Below are 20,050 nucleotides of genomic sequence, written 5' to 3'. Positions count from 1 at the left end.
TGTTGGCTATATGTGTGTTTTCAAATGTTTAAAGATTTGAAAAATGTAAAGCATATACTTAGCACAAATGTCACCATTCCTTGGTAACTTCTATAAACTCCCTTTCCCTTAAGGAAATTAAGCTGCTGTTTCGGGTAGGAAACAGAGTTTATAACGTAGGTCTTTCATAAAAATGAAGTGGCATAGCACAGATTTTCCAAAAGTAGAGAATACTCTGCTTCTTGCCATTTTGGCTTTTGAAAGGTTTCATAGAAACAGTCCACTTTCCGATACTGGGAGAAACTTGTGCATCTTTTTCTGTCCTTTTACTTTTAGTCTATTTGTAACCTTTAATTTAAAGTATGTCTTCTGTAGACATTAATATATGTCTTTATTTTTAAGATTTATTTATTTATTTGAGAGGGAGGGAGGGAATGTGGGTTCAAGCAGGGGAAGGGCAGAGAGAAAGAGGGAGAGAGAGAATCTCCAGCTGACTCCCCTCTGAACACAGAGCGCGACCCAGGGTAGAGATCACCATGACCCCTGGGACCACCACCCAACCAGAAACCAAGAGTCGGATGCTCAATCAGCTGAGCCACCCAGGCACCATACATGTCTTTTAGATATAGTTATCATAACTCTTGATATGACAGTGTGAAATTTATCCCTTTATATTATTTGTGTGGAGCCAGTTTGCTCTTTCATAAAACATCTTCTACTCTGTATATAAAACACAGTTTGTTTTTTTACTAAGGCCTTTGAAAAAAACATTTGAATAAGCTTTAGTTTCATTGCATTTAAAAATTCCTGTTACCGAATATGTCAAAAGTTCATATTTATTTCCCTTATTTTCATGCCATGGTGCAGATCACAAAAACAAAAATAGTTATTTGGAGTTTCATGAATGCTAGATTTTAATCTTATTAAGTAGTGGTTGTATATTTTACAAGGTTATCTTCTGTCATTGAGATACAAGTACTATAACATTTTAAGTTAAATTTATGTTTCATTTCATCTTTCTCTGATAGATTAAATATTTGTATTGAAAGTTTATTACCATTTTGAACTGTATGCCACTAGTGATATTGATAAGTCATTTATAGTTACAATAAAATGTAATTATAATATGGGTGGGCCTCATTTATCATTGATTAATTAGCTTATAATTAATTTAAAGTAGTCTTAATTTTTATTGATTTTCAGTTTTTAATCAATCTGACTTGAAACAATATTTTTTATATTTTGGGTTTTTTGCCTTTAAAAATCTCTTAAATGTGGAAAGAAAACACTAAAATTACTCAAATGCAAAGTTAAAAGTATTCTGTAATGTAAAAAAAAGAAGCAGTCTTGTTTTTGAAATGTTCAGTTTATTTGATTTTGTGTATAAAAGTTCTTTAAGTATTTAAAAAATGCTTTTTTGAATTTTTTTAAAAAGGCATAAAACAGAAATAAAGCTTTAAAAATGCTCTAAATCCTTTTGCATTAAAAAAAGGTTTTCATTTTTTAAAAAAGCATCACTTAAAAACAGTACTTACAATATGTATTCAACGAATTGGTGTATGGATTATAATATAAGCAACTAATTCTCTGGCTTTACTTAGTCTCTCTACTGATTACTACTATTGAATAAGAAGTTTCATATGGGAGTAGGAAAAAGTACTCATCATTCTCCTGAGCATCTGGAATAAGTTCCTGCCAGAAACAAGATAGTAATTTTTATCTTTTTATCAGTATACTGCCCTGAAGTGAATCACATGCACAGACTCATTGATTCTCACAGAAGGATTCCAGTGTTTGTGTGATTTCTTTTGCTGGAAAAATTGCATGTCTTTGACTCCTACACAATTCCTTTATAAATAATAATTTCCCCATCACAGAGATCCTTCAACCTTAACATTTTTTGATAATTATCCATGAAGTCCTTGAATATTATTATATTATTATTAAAATATTTGTTGTTTTGAATGAATATTACTTCTGAATACTGGTAATGTAAAAACATGAAGTTTACTTCAACTCTTCTGTGGCTCTTGTAAACCTCTTGGATGATAGAAAGAGTCATGACAAGTAACAGGTACGGTGGGAGCTCCCAAGATAGAAGGTCTTCTCCATGCTCTGTCATCAGGTAGGTAAGTGATCGGGGGGAAGTGCTTCAGCTTCTTTAATCTATTCACTGATTATTTTAGTCTTGATTACTGAGGCTCATTATGGTTCCAAAATTTCATGGCATCTCTCCATTTTTAATGATACTGTTTTTTGTTAATCTAAGTAAAAAACCCATATTGGATTCAAAGGGAAAGTTCTATTAGCACTTAAATTAAATTTGAGTTGCTAGATATCTTGTTGCTTCTCACTTTACACTCACTGCTTCCACTGTGTGTGATGATTATTTAAGCCATATGCACTTAATGCATGAAGTGTAAGTAGAGGACTGTGGTAAATCACCAGAACTTCATTATAAGTATTTATCCACTCTGTGGATTTGGTTGTACTGTGGTCAAATTTTTTCAAATTTTATATGCATATCTTGAGAGTTTGTTACTTGGCCAGGCTCACGTGATTAGATACTGTGATAAGTAAGGCTAAGTGTTCAAGCCCAGTTTTTCCTGACTAAATTTATTTCTGCAAGTTCAACCTTTTTCATCATTTCACTTTTTAGAATTATTAACAAAGTATATATATGTCAGCTTTTTAAAAACTTCTCTGTCACTTGGAGGAATAATAAAATGATCTAAAAAGGAAGGAAAACATCTTGGATAATATATAAAGTATATACTTAGTCCTATGCAGTGAAGAGTTAATTGATAGTGTTTGTGGACTAGGCTTAATTTTGTTTTATTATAAGTCCCCTCAGGGTAGTGGTTATCTAATGTGGCTTTTCTCTTCTTTCATGCTTAGTATATTGCTAAAAGTGTAGAGTGTGGGGCCAGATAAGTTGGGGAAGATTTACAGATAGAATTTTCAGAAGCTGAACAGAAAAACATACTGTCCTTAGAAGGTTTTTTTAATGTTCAAATTTTTCATTAAGATATTTAGCTCTGCTCATTCAGGCCCATCTTTTTTTTTCTATTACAATTTATTTCCTTCTACCTTGTCTTCAGTTCAGACTGGACAGTGGGTCTCTATTCTTTCTAATTTTCGTTATGTTTAAAACTGAGGTTTCCTCAATTTTAGTTTATTAGCAGTCATTTGTTGGTAAATATGAGGTACTATTTATAAATTCCCAATTCTTGGTTTATAGAATTACTCATTTATCTTATCATATAACTAAATACCTATGCCTGCCAATCCACACTAAGAAATGCAGTTTACATCACTTCTGAGGATGCCTCTGTGCATATATTTAACTGAAAATTTTCATTAAATAATTTCTACCCTTAGTACGTTGCAAGGCACTTTGGTTTTTTATTCTATTCTATTAGATATAAAAATGATGGTTGTGACCCATTACATTATCATCCTTCATTAGTGCATTGCATACTATTGCCTGAAAACCACTGAAAGATGTTGATTAGCATCAATGGAAGAATCTTCTCCACCTTCTTCACATAGTAGGTATTACTGGGTTATTTTATAAAATACTCATTTCCTAGGATGGTTTATATCTTGTTATAAATATTGGGGTTTTCATATTTTTAAAATTTTGTATCAGGTGAATCAAGAATTCTCCTGTTCAGTACATCTTTAGCAAGACTATTTCAAGCCTTTCTTTAAAGAAAAATAGATTTTATTTTTTACTAGTCAGAGAGAGAGAAAGCGTGCATAAGCAGGGGGAGTGGCAGGCAGAGGGAGAGGTCGGCTCCCTGCTGAGCAAGGAGCCTGATGTGGAACTCAGTCCCAGGACCCTGGGATCATGACCTGAGCTGTAGGGAGACGCTTAACCAACTGAGCCACCCAGTCGTTCCCTGTTTCAGGTCTTTCTGTCTCAAATAGTTATTCTATATGCTGTTCACTTCCATTAGGCACCTTCCATCTAAACCTTATAATACTCAAATATAATTTCATTGCATCTGTTATTCTCCCCATTTAGAGATAGAAAACTGAGTGTTGGGAAATAGCTCAAACATTTTTCACATGCCTGAACAGTCTCTAAGCAAAGGCATTTACATTGCCAGTGTTTTATATAAGGAGAAATTCCTGGATAGTCAAAACTAGCAACATGTCCTTCCTTGGAGACATCCCAAAATTAAAAATAAAAGACCTTACCTTTCTCTTCCTTTAGGAGATTTGCTTATATACTAGAGTAATGAGTAATCTTTCTTTATGGAGCAGAGTAGGAGCCTTCAGAAGATCAGAGTTTCTTAGTTTTAGAATTTCTGCCCTGTGCTATACTTTGCTGCATGTGCCAGTAATATCCAGCCTTCACTGCATTGCCCCATGAGGATTGGAACTCAGGGAAATAGCACTAAGTTATTGCTCTGGCTGCTGTTTTTGCCCTGAGCAATAAATTGTCTCTGATCCAGAGGTCTCATGTCCTTATGTCACTGAGTACGTGTGTGGGTATGTGTGTGTGTGTGTAGAGAAAAAGAGAGAGAAACAGGCAGACACTGGCTAATTTGTTAATGTAAATAGGATTGAATATCAGACCTTTGATGGTTTCTGAATTAATACTTGTTTATAGGAAGTGCACGGCTGCATTGTTAGTAAGAGGCAGAACCGTAGGGGTGCCTGGGTGGCTCAATGGGTTAAGCCTCTGCCTTTGGCTCAGGTCATGATCCTCAGGGTCCTGGGATTGAGCCCTATATCAGGCTCTCTGCTCAGCGGGGAGCCTGCTTCCCACTCTCTTTCTGCCTTTCTCTCTGCCTCATTGTAACACACCTCTCTCTCTCTCTCTCTCTGTCAAGTAAATAAATAAATAAATAAATAAATAAATAAATAAAGTAGAACTGTAGTTTGGCCTTAAGCATTACATAGGTGGATAACATAAGTAGAAAATACAGTGTTAATGACTACCGGTTGGCATAAGCAGATACCATAAATATTTTCTTTCACCTTTGCACATTTATGATCTACGACTGAATATTTTTCTCTCCAACCCTGTATGTTAAGCTAAAAGAAGGTGGTAGACTGATATTGGGATATTTAGGGATGAAATTCTATTTGTATGGATAAAATATTATGTATATATGTACATATATTTCATAATACATTGAAAAATAAGTATAATCACCTTTAATAATAATTCATTAAAAGAATCTACTTCATGCCCAGAGAGTAAAAATAATTCTAGAATTTTTGAAGTTAACGTAGTTCTAAGTAGAATTATAATGCAAACTAAAACACTGGACTTATCATTTATTTATGACAAAAGTTTAAAAACTAAATCTATCTCATAATTGTGACAGATGCAGAATTAGAGTATATCTATATTTCTTGTTATGAAATTGCTTCATATCCATAAAAATTGATTTCAAATGACACGATTTTTGTAATACTTTGGGTATTATTTATTAATGCTGCATTTTAAGGAGTAACTCATAATGTAAGTTGACCTTGTGGAACATTTAAGGGAAATTCCTTCATTTAGCATTAACATAGGTTTCTATGTGATGTGTAAAACAGTTGATCTAACATTAACATCTATGTCTAATACAAATTTATTCATTTATTTCAAATTTTTATACATAGGAGAATATAAAATAGTTTATGCAAAAGCATATGGATTCGTTCCTTAATATAGTTTTATATTAAAAACCCCTTCATACTCCTTTAAATGTGTATGTAATTTGCATTACATATATTTCATAGTAGGAGATAAGAAACAAACTAAACCTTTCATTCCCAGAGGTAGGAATTCTTTATCCTGTGTTTGGCTACATGAGAAAGATGAAGGTATTCTTGTTTTATATAAGCTATCATCAACAGACATCTATTACAGATACTACACCTTTACATATCCATTCACAAATATAGTCACATTTCCTGAAGTATACCTAGAACTGTCTGACATGGATAATTATGAAAAAAATAGCAACATACATAATTTGTAAATATTGACTAGTTACTTAGGATATTCTGAATCATAGTTATTCCAAATTGCATATCATGCCAGAAGAAATCAAGATAATAACAGATTTAAGTGATGGATAGAAACTTGCATAAAATCATGCTGTTCGTACACAGAGAGAATAACCCAGTTTTTCAAATGAAATTGGGGCCTCGACTTTTTTCAGTTCTTTTGTTTGCTTTTAGTCACCTTTCTTTCTTATTTTCTTCAGAATTTATTTGAATAATTTATTCCTGTCTTCAGGACCCTGCCCGATCTCCGATCCCTTTATCAGGAGACAACTTCTCAACTTCTCCTACTAAGCAATCATTTTAGCCATTAAAAAGTGTTCTCATTGTCTGAACCCTCTGTGCTTAAAATGCAGTAAGTTATTTTTTAGTCTTCATACTAAATATTCAGTACCTTTTGAAATTTTGAAAGTAAGTATTTTTTAATATTTATAATAGAACATTTCCACTTAGCAGTTCTTCATACCCTAATACATAATAGGGAATGGGTATAATTTCCTTTGTTGATTAACTTTTATTGGTTAATGCTGAAGTAATTGCTGGTATGTTTTCTCTGTTGTTCTCTTTTTTAAAAAATACCTTTTGCTTTCTAGATAGTACTTTAAAAACATTTACCAAGTTAATGTGTCAGTTATGAAACAGATATATGATTGTTCTTGAAAAAAAGAAAAAAAAATTAAATGACAGTGTTTTTGGCAGTCAAACTTTTTCTTTGAAAGTAAAGGGATACTGGATTACAATCAGCATTTTTAGATATTTCATATATAGAGAACAAATTAAAATTATAAAGTTGATATAAATATCAGTGTGCTATAAAACTTCACACTTTATATGTTCATGTCCCCAAATTGGAGTGTTTTAAGAAGCATGAAGAGCTCTCCAAATAAGCTTATATATTGCTTTTCTGGTTATATTCTGTAGATTTTTTAAAATAGTAATTCTGCAGAAAGGCAAGGAAAATTTGCTTTGTAAATAGTGAAACCTGCAAATGCATTTTATGTTCTGTGACACTGTATATTGTATCTAGGTGGTAAGCTATAATCATTATTATAATATATGCACTCAGAAAATATAAGCCAAAAGGTAAAATGATTGCTGTTCTGTAAATATGAAGTTTTAAGCATTAGTTGAAATCTAAAACAGTCAATGGATGCTTTAAAAATTTGCCTATAACCTTTACAGCTGAATTTTTAAACTGTGGTTCATGTATTATCAGTTGGAATGGAGGTCAGTTTATGGACCTTTGGAGGTCCATAAATCCATTAAAATCATAATTTTTTAATGTGTGATTTTTTTTGGAGGATACTTAACTTTTATCATATTCTCAAAAAATTCCAGACTTCAAAAATGGTTAAAAACCACTGATTTAAAGTCATTGATGAAGACCACAGGGGTTCCCACTATATATATAGTTAATCCTCATTATTTGTAGATACTGTATTTTCAAGTTCACCTACTCAGTAAAAATTTACTTGCAAACCCAAAATCAGTACTCAGGGCACTTTTGCAGTCATTCATAGATAAATAGAGCACCAAAAAAAAAAAAAAAGAAAAGAAAAATCAAGTGATGTGCACATTATCATCACAGGTAACACTTTGCCTTCTTGTTTCATTGTACTATAAAACAAGTATTCTTTGCCTGGTGTATTTAGTGCCATTTTTTTTTTTCATTTTTATGCTTTTCTTTGGTGATTTTATTGTTTAAAAAGGCCACCAAGCATAGTACTAAAATGCAGTCTAGTGTTCCTAGGTGCTAGAGGGCTGTTAGGTGCCTTAGAGAAAAATTTGTTAGACATGCTTTGTTCTGGCATGTGCTTTTGATCGTGCATTCAGTGTTAACAAATCAAATATTGATATGTGTATGTGTGTACCCTCATACATAGCTCTCTATATAGCTTTTTATATGTATGTATATAAATATAAATAAAATAATATCTCTCTAAACAAAAAGACACAAAAAACAAAGTTATATAGTGATATTAACTTTTTGACAAAGAATGTAATGAAGGCATTGCAGAACCCTAACCCTGTATTTCCACTAGGAGCAATTGTTCTGTATTCACAAATTAAAGCTGAGGAGGCTAAATTATATTGACCTTTTGAAATCTTTTATTTTTTTTTTAAATTTAACCAATACCACATCAAATCACAACTTCTTGTTCACACCGTGTATTCCATTTGGAGCATTAATTATGCCCAAATAATCAAATGATCAGCAATGAGTATTCTCTTCATTTCAGGTCAGTCTTGAAAGATGATTGCCATCATTTCACTGAAGTCTTTCTATTTAAACTTAATATTCCTTGATTTACTTTTTTGTGAACATTTCATGACGTTAAATCAGGCTATGCATCTTTCATCTCTTAACATCTCACATCACATGCTTCTAACATAACCATGATAACTGCTATTGATTTAAGTGGACTCATATTTATACTTTTTAGCTCTGCCAGAATTCATTGGTTTGCTTCAAATTTCTACCTGAAATATTATTACTGTTCACCATATATTGGGATATAATACCATATTTTGCTATAGGATTTTGGTAACCATATTTACAGTGAGTTTGGTCATTTTATTTGAGGGCTTGCTAATGTATTAATAGATGAAGAATTAGAAACAGATCTTTAATAATTATAAACTGTATATTTGCATACTTGACTACATTCAGTGAATCGAATTATTCAGCACTAAAGGAATTTGAAGCTCCCTCTTTCTGACAAACAGAGTAACAAATACTGGATTTATCCTCCCACCTGAAATAATAAAAGAAAAGCAATAGGGTGATGTCTATGGATGCATAAAAAGCCTTTGACAAAATCTAACATTGATGCCTCATAAAATCACTGTATGCACTTGGAATATTGGGGAACCTCCAGCCTTATAGATAACATCTATGAAGAACTAATGATAACACTGTATTTGTTGTTGAAAGGCTGAATGTGTTCCCACTAAGGTTAGGAACAAGGCAAGAATGTCTGCTTTCACAAGCACTTCTCTTTAACATTGTAGTGGATGGAGCTTCTAGCCAGAGTCCTTAAGCAATAAAAAGAAAAGCATTTAGATTAGGAAAGCAGAAGTAAATCTGTAATTATTCACCAATGATATGATCATCTATGCACATTACCCTATAGAATCTACAAAAAGGTCCTAGAGCTAATAATTGAGTTTAGCACATTTCCAGAATTCAAGATCAGTATTTTCAATTGACTGTATTCGTCTTTAGTAATAAAAAATCTGAAATTTAACAAAAAGCAGTGTTTACCATAGCATCTATGATATAGGGACAAATCTGACCAAAAAAATATATGAGGCTTGTATACTTAAAACTATAAAACGTTACTGAATGAAATTAAGTGGACAGATTTCTAAAATACATAACCAGTAGAATGATCCATTTAAAAAACTGATTGATTGTATATTGGGTATATACCTAGGTCAAAACTTACATAATTTTATATCTTAAATTTGTACAAATAGGTTTCCATCATTTAAGCATCTATAAAGCTATTAGAACAAATGAACAAACAAACAAACAAACAGAAAAGCTAAGGGAATTTGTGACCATGTTACACTGAATAGGTTGTCTGAAGTCAACTCAATTTTTAATCAGAAGATAAACCACTAAAAATGACTGAACAACACTGAACTAAAGTTAATGAGTGTAGTATAGATTATTCAATATCAAGTAGCGTTATTTCTTTGAAAATCAGATCTAGCTTAAGTATTCATAGGCTTGACCAACTTCATTACTTGTTAAAATACAAGTATTTGTTAAAATACTTGACCAACTTCATTACTTGTTAAAATACATTTGCCACAATACTTATATTAGCACTCCAAAATCTGAGCAATATCTTTTGAACCTTTTTCTTCAGTTTCTTCTGATAAACAATTGGTTCAATAGATTATGGTTAGAAATGAGTTTGGGATATGCAGGTTTGGGATAGAAAGTATCTAAGAATTAAAGATTATATGTAGTAATGTTGAGGTATTTAAAAATATTCTTGCAATTTGTATTGTGGAGATGTGGTAAACTGTTAGTTTCAGCATAGCTTTATTGATCACCTAGTACATTTTTAATCATAATATTTCCTTTTCAAACAATACATTATAATGAAAAATTCACAATGAAATGTGTGTATTAGCAGTTACATATTTGGGGTTTGGAAAAATGTAAAATCAATCATGTTTATGTATTAGAAAAATCATAATCTAAAGTTCGCTGCCCCACCTACACCAAAAGATAAAGTCAATTCCCATCAACTTTCTAAAGTGGTTTAGATTTTTAACATATGCATTTTAAATGATGTGTATTTATTGTTTACTTATATTCAGGAAAAACTGGGAGGTTTAGCCATAATGCTGGCATATCTATTGATGTGAAAGTGATTGTTTTTTGGAAGGGAGAATTTATACATTTAATTAGTTATATGCTTTAATTTTGTACATGTGTTGGCTCTCAAAGAATTTTCATTGTGTACCAATTATTTCTTAGAAATGAGTAATGAATTATCCTGGAATTGAAATATTCTAATTTTTATGGACCTTACAAAGTAGTAGTTTCTCTGAATATTAAGCTTTTTTGTGTGATTATTAATAACTTGTCATTTTTGATACTGGTTGACTCCTGGGGGCCCACATAGTGTTTATAGCTGTTAAAAGTGAACTAAATGAAGACTTAAAATTTTTGAAGTAATAGTTGCCTGTGTTTTTTACTATATTTTTTGTTACTTAGTGCCTCAATGATCACTTGTTATTCTTATTTAAATCCTATTACTGTCTAATAAATGAGACATTTATGATAATCAGTACTTCTTATTTTAATAAAAATTCCACTCATATTTTCTCATCAGTTATAGTCTCAGTCATTGTTTTTTCTTACTCTCCTCAGAACAGTGACTTTATATTAAATCTCAGCAGATTTTTACATGTACTTCAGATCCTTCCATGCTGAGTTAGTAGGCATTTATTGAATGCTTAATATTTCTTTATAGCATTGGTTTAGAGTAAGTTTCTTGAATTTTAAAGTATTTCTAATCTAAAGTATTTCTAATCTAAATCTAAAGTAATTTCTAATCTGATTTTACTTTCTGAAGAAATAAAACTTTTATGATTAACTCTATGTTACTTCCAGTTCAAGTTAATAATAGTAGGCATTATTAGAAAAACTAGGAAAAACCTCATGCAAAATGACAGTCCTGCTCTAATATTCCCTTCCCAAGATAATTTAACATTTCTTCTTCAGCAATCTTTTTTTTAAATTGTGTTACTTATTTGGGTCCAGCAGAAGCTGGATAAAATGTACATTGTAATAATTTTTATATCTTTATAGTCTAAAGATGTTTAAGTGAATTTAATCGTGACTCGTGTAGGTATCTAGCAAGGCTTCCCAAGCTGGAAAGATAAGGAATAATCTAACTGGTGGTGGCCTGACTTCATTGTTGTAGTCCAGTAATCATCCTAATTTTAGAGTTTATTGAACTTGGTTCTTTTTTAGCCCCACTCTATCATGTCTTCATGTTGTACATCATCATCCCTTATACTTCTATGTATGAAATCTGAAATTCTAATATTCTGCTGTGTAACTAAAGCTTCTCATCCTTTGTAATCTTTCCCTGACTTTTCTCTTATAATTTCAGTTCTTTGGTTATGTAAATTCTCCTACCCCTTGTACCTCTAAGTTTCACTGCCTTCAGATATGCCATTCCACTGCACTTGGATAATGCATCTGACCTCACTTAAATTTTTCTCTCAATTTTTGTCAGTCCTTTTATTTTACAGTGTTTATCCACCAATTCTAGATCAGTCCAACTTACCATCCACCACTCTTATTCCTTGGATATTGAGACTATTAGGTGAAAATCAGAATAATAATATTATACAGGTGGGTCCTTTTACAGATTCTTGGTCTTCAAACCCTCACTTAGATCATCCTGTAACATTTTTGAAAATTATAGATTTCTTTCTAGAAATTCTTTTGAAAATTAGTATGTCTTATATAATTTTAAGTAAATACTTTATTATTCATCCACTTGAAGGATACTCATTTCTAAAATAGGAATACATTCTAGGAAGTTGAGGAATATAATTGATAGGTGAAAACACTATTTTGTTTTACGCTACTTGCAAATAGAAATGTGTTCTTTTATTTATCACCTGAGATGAGTAGAACAAAATATGTCAAATAAAATCTGCAATAAACATACTACTTTATGTCACAGAGGTGTTTTATGATATGCAGGTTAAGCACTTCAAAATGTGAAAGCAATTCCATGATTTTGATAATACTCATTATGTAACATGATGATAGTAGGGTAAGCTTTGTAAAAGGTGTATGGGAATTCACTGTATTCTGCAACTTTTCTCTAGGCATAAAATTATTTATAAGTAAAAAGTAAAAAAAAGTCATTGTTTTTAAAAATAAACTCGTTATTTGGAATAATTTTGGAAACATTTCAAAGGTAGTACAAGAGAGTTCCCATGTAATTCTTACCTAATTTGCCCCCTTGATGTTAGTTAATTAATTAAAATCATTTTCAGAGCACATTTAATAGCTGAATACATTTGGTAAAGTATTCATTCTAACTCTTTAGAGACAAGCTTTCCCAATGATTAACAATTTTAGTACTTTTTACTTTTACTTTTATTTTGGAAATGATTTGACAATTATTCCTGTTAATATAATTTAGATAGAAACTTGACTAATTCCTTATTATTCTTATATTTTATAATATTAGAATTTTTTCTTATTTCTTATATATATATAAAATATTATTGCTTATTAAATGCCTAGGGAAATTTTAAACATTCCATTTTTGGTGACATTCGCAAATCTTTCATGCTATACTTCAAATATAAAATTCAATTGCTGTCACTTCATCAAATTGCCAACCCCTTACTCTGAATTTTTTAATGTAATTCTATAGAAATTAAGTAAATAGAATTATTTATGCTCCTTGGGAAATCATATCACAGTGTAAATAATCATTATTAGCATACCAGTTACATAAAATTTATATATAAAAACTGATATGAAAACTAAATTTCCTAAAGAATGTGTATTTTTTAATTATCTAAAATTGAATTTTAAACCCATTCAATGAGTCCATCTATGTGTAAGACATTTTTCTAGGCCTTATAAGGAGTGACACATGTCTGCATCTATGGTACTTTCCGTTTATTCTCTAATTGTCATTTTTCTATGTATTTGTTCAAAGCTTTATTTCCTGTATCATCTTACCCTATTCTCAGCAAGCAACTTCATATCCAGCTCTCCAAATATAATAGAAATCATCGGATTTCAACTTCTTAACCTTTTCTCCCTGTTGTCTTCAAACATGTTTGTATAATTGTGTCTTTTGAGCTTTATTCCATTTTCTTTTTCATTCTCTAGAACCACAAACTGTTATCCCCCTTTCCCTTCACTACCAGATGTATAGAGAGCATATTATCAATTTTTTTTAAGATTTATTTATTTACTTTAAAGACAGGGAGCAGGGGTGCCTGGGTGGCTCAGTGGGTTAAAGCCTCTGCCTTCGGCTCAGGTCATGATCCTGGGGTCCTGGGACCAAGCCCTGCATTGAGCTCTCTGCTCAGTGGGGAGCCTGCTTCCTCCTCTCCCTCTGCCTGCCTCTCTGCCTACTTGTGATCTTTGTCAAGTAAATAAGTAAAATCTTTAAAAAATTTTTTAAATTTTTTAAAAATAAAATATATTTAAAGACAGGGGGCAAAAGGAGAGAGAGAAAGAATCCTAAGCAGACTCCCTGCTGAATGCAGAGCCCAATGCTAGACTCTATCTCAGAACCCTGAGATCATAACCTGAGTGGAAATCAAAATTCTGACCCATAATCGACAGAGCCACCCAGGCATCCCAGTACATACATTTATTATCACCACTGCTCAACCTCCCACTCATTGTTTATTCAATAACTGTGGTCTGGGATCTCAATTTTTTTAAATTAATATGTTCAATTATCCAACATATAGTACATCATTAGTTTTTGATGGTGGTGTTCAGCGATCCATTAGCTGCATGTAACACCTAGTCTTTTTTTTAAATTAATTTTTAAATTTTTTAATAAACATATTATGTATTTTTATCCCCAGGGGTACAGGTCTGTGAATTGCCAGGTTTACACATAACACTAGTCTTATCTCTCTTTGGAAACATGTATTTTTTACAAAGGTCATAATAATATAATTGTCAAATCAAATGACTGTTTAAAAATCCAGATCCTAATTGACCCACATGACGTTGTTTAATTTGTTGATTATTCCCTCAATTTTGAAACCTAACTGTCTTTCATGAAAAAATGACACTCTTCGTTCTTTGCTTATTAACTCTTTGATGGTCCTTTCTCTGTACCCTTTACTGGTTCCCTTTCTCTGTCAATTTTTAGTATTTATAATCTCATAAATTATAAAGGTATAAAATACATTAAAAAGCCAAAAAGATTTTACATGAAGGAAAATAAACAAAGATGAAAGGAAACAAAGAAAATATTTGCAAGAAGTATCAAAGAGCATGTCCCTAGTATGAAAACAGATTCTTGGATTCTTGGGATCATTAAGATGAGAAGAAAAACCCAACTGAAAAGTAAACAGAGATATGCTGGGTAATTCAGTTTATATGAGAAATATGAATTGTTTATAAGTAAATGAAAAGCTCCTTTAATTAATAATAAAAAATACAAGTTAAAATAAAAGTTTACCATATTTGTTGTCACATTGTTAAAAATAAACTGATTAGAATTCAGTGTTAGGGAAGATAAAAAGAAAAGAATTCTTGTATACCCTTTTATACTCTTCTGTAAGGTACACCTTATGGTAGACCAATTTGGCAGTATCTTGACAAATTTAATGTGCACATAATCTTTGACCCAGTAAATCCTAGTTAAAGTATCCAATAAAAATAGTTATGTGCATACGTATTAGTGAAAATATGAAGCCAGTATTTATAATTTAGAAAACTGAAGGGGAGAAATTATGGTCATTATGCTATATCTATATATGAAATACTAAGTGACCAAGATAAAAAGTTAAAATACCTCATTTAGTGAATGTCTGTTATATATTTTAAATCTGTGTTTAAAAATGTATTGATCCAAGTCAGTTGAAGATCACAGAGATTTTACATTTAGATTTTGATCCATCTTGAAGTATTTTTGTTTATATTATAAAGAATGGGTTGAAGATTTGTGTGTGTGTGTGTGTGTGTGTGTGTGTGTGTGTGTGTGACCATCTGGTAATTCTAACATCATTTGTTGAGAAAACTCTTCTTTCTCCAGTGAATTACTTTTGCACCATTGTCAGATTTAGTTGTCATAGATTCAAGAGTCCTGCAATTTACCCATCCATGATCAGCTAATTTTTGACAAGGATATCAAGATAGTCCAGTAAAGAAAAAAATTGCCTTTTCAACATATGATGCTAAGAAAATGAGGTATTTACATACAGAAAAATTGAGTTGTACCCCTGTCTCACACCATATGCAAAATTTTTGGTTAGGATGTTGAGAAATTGTGCTGGTGGGATTTTAATATAGTGCAGCTGTGGGTCACCTGGTGGCTCAGTCATTAAGTGTCTCAATCTTGGTTTTGCCCTGGGTCATGATCTCATGGGTCATGGGGTGAGCCCCACTTTGGGCTCTGCGTCCGGTGGGGAATCTGCGTGAAGATTCTCTCTTTGTCCCTCTCCCCACTCACACATATGCTCACTCTTTCTCTAAAATAAATAAATAAATCTTTAAAAAACAAACAAAAAAATAGTGTAGCTGCTTTGGGATATAGTCTGACATTTCTTCAGAAGGCTAAAGATACAGTTACTGTATGACTCAGAAATTCTGGAATATACCCAAGAGACATCAAAAACATATGTACATAAAATCTTGTACACGAATGTTCGTAGCAGTATTTGTCATAATAGCAGGAAAGTGAAAACAACCCATGCCCATCAACTGATGAATGGAAAAGTAGAATGTGGAGCATCTATCTGATAGAATATTGGCCATAAAAGGAAGTGAAGAACTGATTCATGCCTCAATATGGAAGAACGCCGAAAACATTATGTTAAATGAAGCCATTTACAAAAGCCCATATATTTTATGATTCCATCCTTGAATATGCATATTTATACTGACAGAAAATACATTAATGGTTGCCCAAGGCTTCTGGGTACAGGGGTTTGGGTGTGATGACTAAGTTTTAAGGGGTTCTTTGTTAGGTGTTGAAAATATTTTAAAATTAAAGTAGTGATGCTTGGACAACTCTGAATATACTAAATGCCACTGAGTTGTACTCTTTAAATATAAATTGTATTGTGTGTGGACTGTATCTCAACAAAGCTGTATGTTAAAAACAAAAAAAAAAAATCCTTTGGTCTATTTAACTCTTCTGTCCATACATGACTTACTGTGGTGCATTGGTCATTTGCAAAGTTTTTTTTTTTTTTATTATGAAGATCTTGCAAATGTAAAATGTCTCATTTGTCAGTATCACCACCAATCTCAAGAAAATGGTCTTTTCTGTATTGGAAATCTCACTGTGGTGTGTGAGTTTTACACAATTATAATTTTCAGTTGAGAGCTCAAATTTTATTATTAGCAATGTTCCTGACAGTTATTTTTTTAAGTGGCAGTCTTCCTTTTTTTCATTTTCAAGAAAATGTCTGCCAAATACCCATGCCTGAATAACTATCATTTGTCTGTCAATCATTTTTTTCAAATAAAAAGTTTTTTTTTTTTTTTTTTAATAAAAAGAGTAGTTCATGTCGAAACTCAACTGTGCAAGTGCTTTTTTTTCCCTCAGGAAACCATTGTATTTCATTCATACACAGAGAATTAAAAAGATGTGTATGTAAGGGTCATTGTTTAATAAAAATCAATGATTTTTACTGCTTCTTCAAAAAATTCTTAAATTTAGTTGGTATATTTTTAAAATTAGCACAAGGTGGTGATAAATTTGGTGACTGCTACCACAGCTTGGTTCCACTGCCCTTTTTTTGTTCCTAGGTACCAAGAGTTTCATATTGAAATTTGCAGTATGAAAGCAAATGTCAACATAGTAAAAATGCAAATAACATCTCAATATTGTAAAAATTGAAAATTTAAAAAGTTGACTTTGTGGATACCCTGACAAGTTCTCAGGGTCTTCCAGGGGTCCTCTGATCCTTTTTTCAGTAGCTGATTCTCAGTGATTTTTCTCTATTCCTGACCTCTTTCTGGAACTACAAACCTAATTTGCAATAATCCTGTAGGTATCTCCACATTAATATCTTCTTAATTCTGTGTATTCAGACTCTGTGGTTTTTTATTGTACTGGCTCCTGTGTTCTTATATTATCTTTTCCTGTTAATGACATAACCATCCATCAGTCATCCAATGAGAGACATCATAGTCATACTCAACCTACACTCTCCCACACATCCCACATTTAATCAGTCCCAAATCTTGTTCTTTTTGCCTCAAAAAAAAAATGTTTCTTATGTCTGTCCCCTTCTTTCTTTATAATTCTTAATGTTGAGATATTTCTTTTCTTAATACCACCTAGTTTGGTAATTGGTCTTACTGTGATCCACTCTGGTCTCTTCTTGTTTTTGTCAAAAACAGTGCAATGTCTTGGATTTTACCCCGCTTACGAGCTAACAAATTAGTCTTCCACAGTTTCATAGATGCTGACAGAAGACAAGAGCCCACTGTGTCAGAGACAAATGAATTTTTCTCAAAGCACAGCAGGAAGCGTGAGTTTCATATTCCCATTGGTTCTGCTTGTCTCCCCAGTCACTCAGGGCAATGTGGAGATTGACCCAGGTGGAAGTTGTGTTCACAGTTTATATCACAATTCAGTAATCTTGAACTTAAGAAACCCCAGTCTTTAAAGGGGCTTCTTGGAAAACTGCCCAACCTTTACTCTGAGATAAAGTTACTATCTTTATCTTTTAAGGCTGTTTGCAATTTAAAAAAACAAACAAAAATTTGATAGACCTATAGAGACATGATAGACCCATGGAGAATTGTCTCCCAACATTTTTTGGTTAGTTTTCTGGACACTGTTGCCAAAATTATCTACCTAAAATACATTTTTATCATATAACTCTGATTCCAGCCTGCTTTTCAGTATTATGGATGACTAGTCTATTGTAAAATATGCTCTTTTAGACTCTGTGCTTTACTAATTCCCTGAGTAAGCTTTGAACATAGTATTCCTCTGTGTTTTTACACATATTTTTCTCTCTGTGTAATGTACTTTTCTTTTACTTGTTCTCAGCCTGGTCAAATCTTCAACCTTCAAAAACCAGCTTGTCATTTTCTTTGACATTTTCATTACTCTCAAACTTCTTGGTGCTCTCAGAATATTTTGTGCATGTCCCTCTTGTAATGCTCATTGTATTTTAATTGTTTCCATGCTGCCTCTTCAGTAGACTGTGAACTCCTTAAGGTTTTTTTTGAGCTGGTATTCCCTCATAGAGTACTTTAGATATAATAAGAGTTTAATAGAAGTTTATTGGATTAACAAGTATATAATTCCATGGTGTGTGCCCAGTAACATTTTTATTCTGATGATGTTATAATTGAGCTACTGATAAGATTCTTCTTGAGTTATTTGCATGTAAATCTTTTTCTTGAAAGAACTCTTTACATTTTTTAATTGTTTGATGTTACTGTGTATTTATCTGGTATTACTTTGCAAAAAATGTATATGATTATTATTCATTGCTATTTATTTTATTGTAAGAATAGATACAGTGTGAGCCCAACAGAGATATGAATATGCCTGGGAAATTGTCCTGTGATTCACCTGGCCTCACAAATTAACACTTGGTCCTATGATACAGTTATTACCACTTATTTATACTTGGTGCATAGGCAGGCTTAAAGCTAATGTCTCTTAGATTCAATCAGGAGAGGCCAGAATAGCATAAGCACCTCATGGTATGATGAGAATGGCAAAACGAGCTTCTTGAAAGACATATGGCATGCTCACTCTGAACGGGAAATAGCATCAACACATCGTTAATATGGATTTGAAAGCCAATGAAGATTGCTCTTGTATTTGCAAAGTGCTGCAGTTTTTCTATGTGTAGCCTTCTTGGTATTTTAAACGCTTATATTCTTTATCTAAATTAAAGGAGTATGTGTATTATTTCCTATCTCTATGGTCGTTACTCTCTCAAGCGCTGCCATCCTTGTGACAAACTTTCAGATCTTTTTCTTATTGATTTTTTAGAGTGCTTCATATATTAAGAATATTGACCTCTTCTGTGCACCTTCTACTCCCTGCCACATACACACACTTTTTCCTGGGTAGTGATCTTAGGTTTGTATCTGGTCACAACTATCAGTATTTTCCTTTATACTAGTAGGCGTTCATTTAGGACATCTGTGTTTTAAAGTTTTAAAATAAGTTGGTGCATTTCCTACATTCCTGTATTTTTCACATTTTTGGTTAATGGGTAAGAGGAGTTCCTACCCCCAAATGACTATGTACTTATTCTAGCTCAGTGTATTGAATAATTTGCTCTTTTGCCATCTCTATGAATCCTATACTGTATTGCCATAGGTAATTACCATTGGGTCTGTGTTTGAATTCTGTCTTTTCTCATTGATTTCTTTCTGTGTCAGTACTAAATTGTTTTAATTGCAGTTGCCAAATAATACTTTTTAATACCTGGTAGTAAATCCTTCCTGGCCCTCTCCACATGATTTTTTTTTTTTTTTTCTTAAATAAACTCTACACCCAACATGGGGCTTGAATGCAAAACCCAGAGAACAAGTATTGTGTGTTTTACTGACTGAACCAGCCAGGTGCCCCTCTGCTATCATTATTACTCATTCTTTTCAGAATGTATTTAACTGTTATTCCCTCAGATGAATTTAAGGATCATACTGATGTTTTCAAAATATCACGTTGGAATTTATAGTTTCACTAGTGAGATAATATTTTTATAATAAACTTTTTAGAGTAAATGTCTTTTTTTTTCTACATCGGGATTTTCATTTTAATTTTCACTTTGTGTGTACGCATATTACTTTTTATTACAGAAAATTTCAAACCTA

The 20,050-nt window shown here is 32.1% G+C and overlaps 1 protein-coding gene and 1 non-coding gene across 4 annotated transcripts in view; one reads left to right on the top strand and one right to left on the bottom strand.

Moving 5' to 3' along the window:
- Positions 1-20,050, top strand: part of ADK (adenosine kinase) — a 517,994-nt gene that overhangs the window by 210,667 nt on the left and 287,277 nt on the right. The gene's annotated exons all lie outside the window — the stretch shown is intronic.
- Positions 8,201-8,269, bottom strand: LOC116858504. Its single transcript, XR_004380929.1, has one exon. It is a non-coding gene; the product is annotated as a small nucleolar RNA SNORD2 (small nucleolar RNA).

The sequence above is a fragment of the Lontra canadensis genome, unplaced genomic scaffold, assembly GCF_010015895.1.
Source record: "Lontra canadensis isolate GAN:19392208 unplaced genomic scaffold, GSC_riverotter_1.0 scaffold3, whole genome shotgun sequence".
NCBI classification, from domain to species: Eukaryota; Metazoa; Chordata; class Mammalia; order Carnivora; family Mustelidae; genus Lontra; species Lontra canadensis.
The sequence above is the reverse complement of the archived record's forward strand: the minus strand, read 5'-3'. Positions and strand labels throughout refer to the sequence as shown.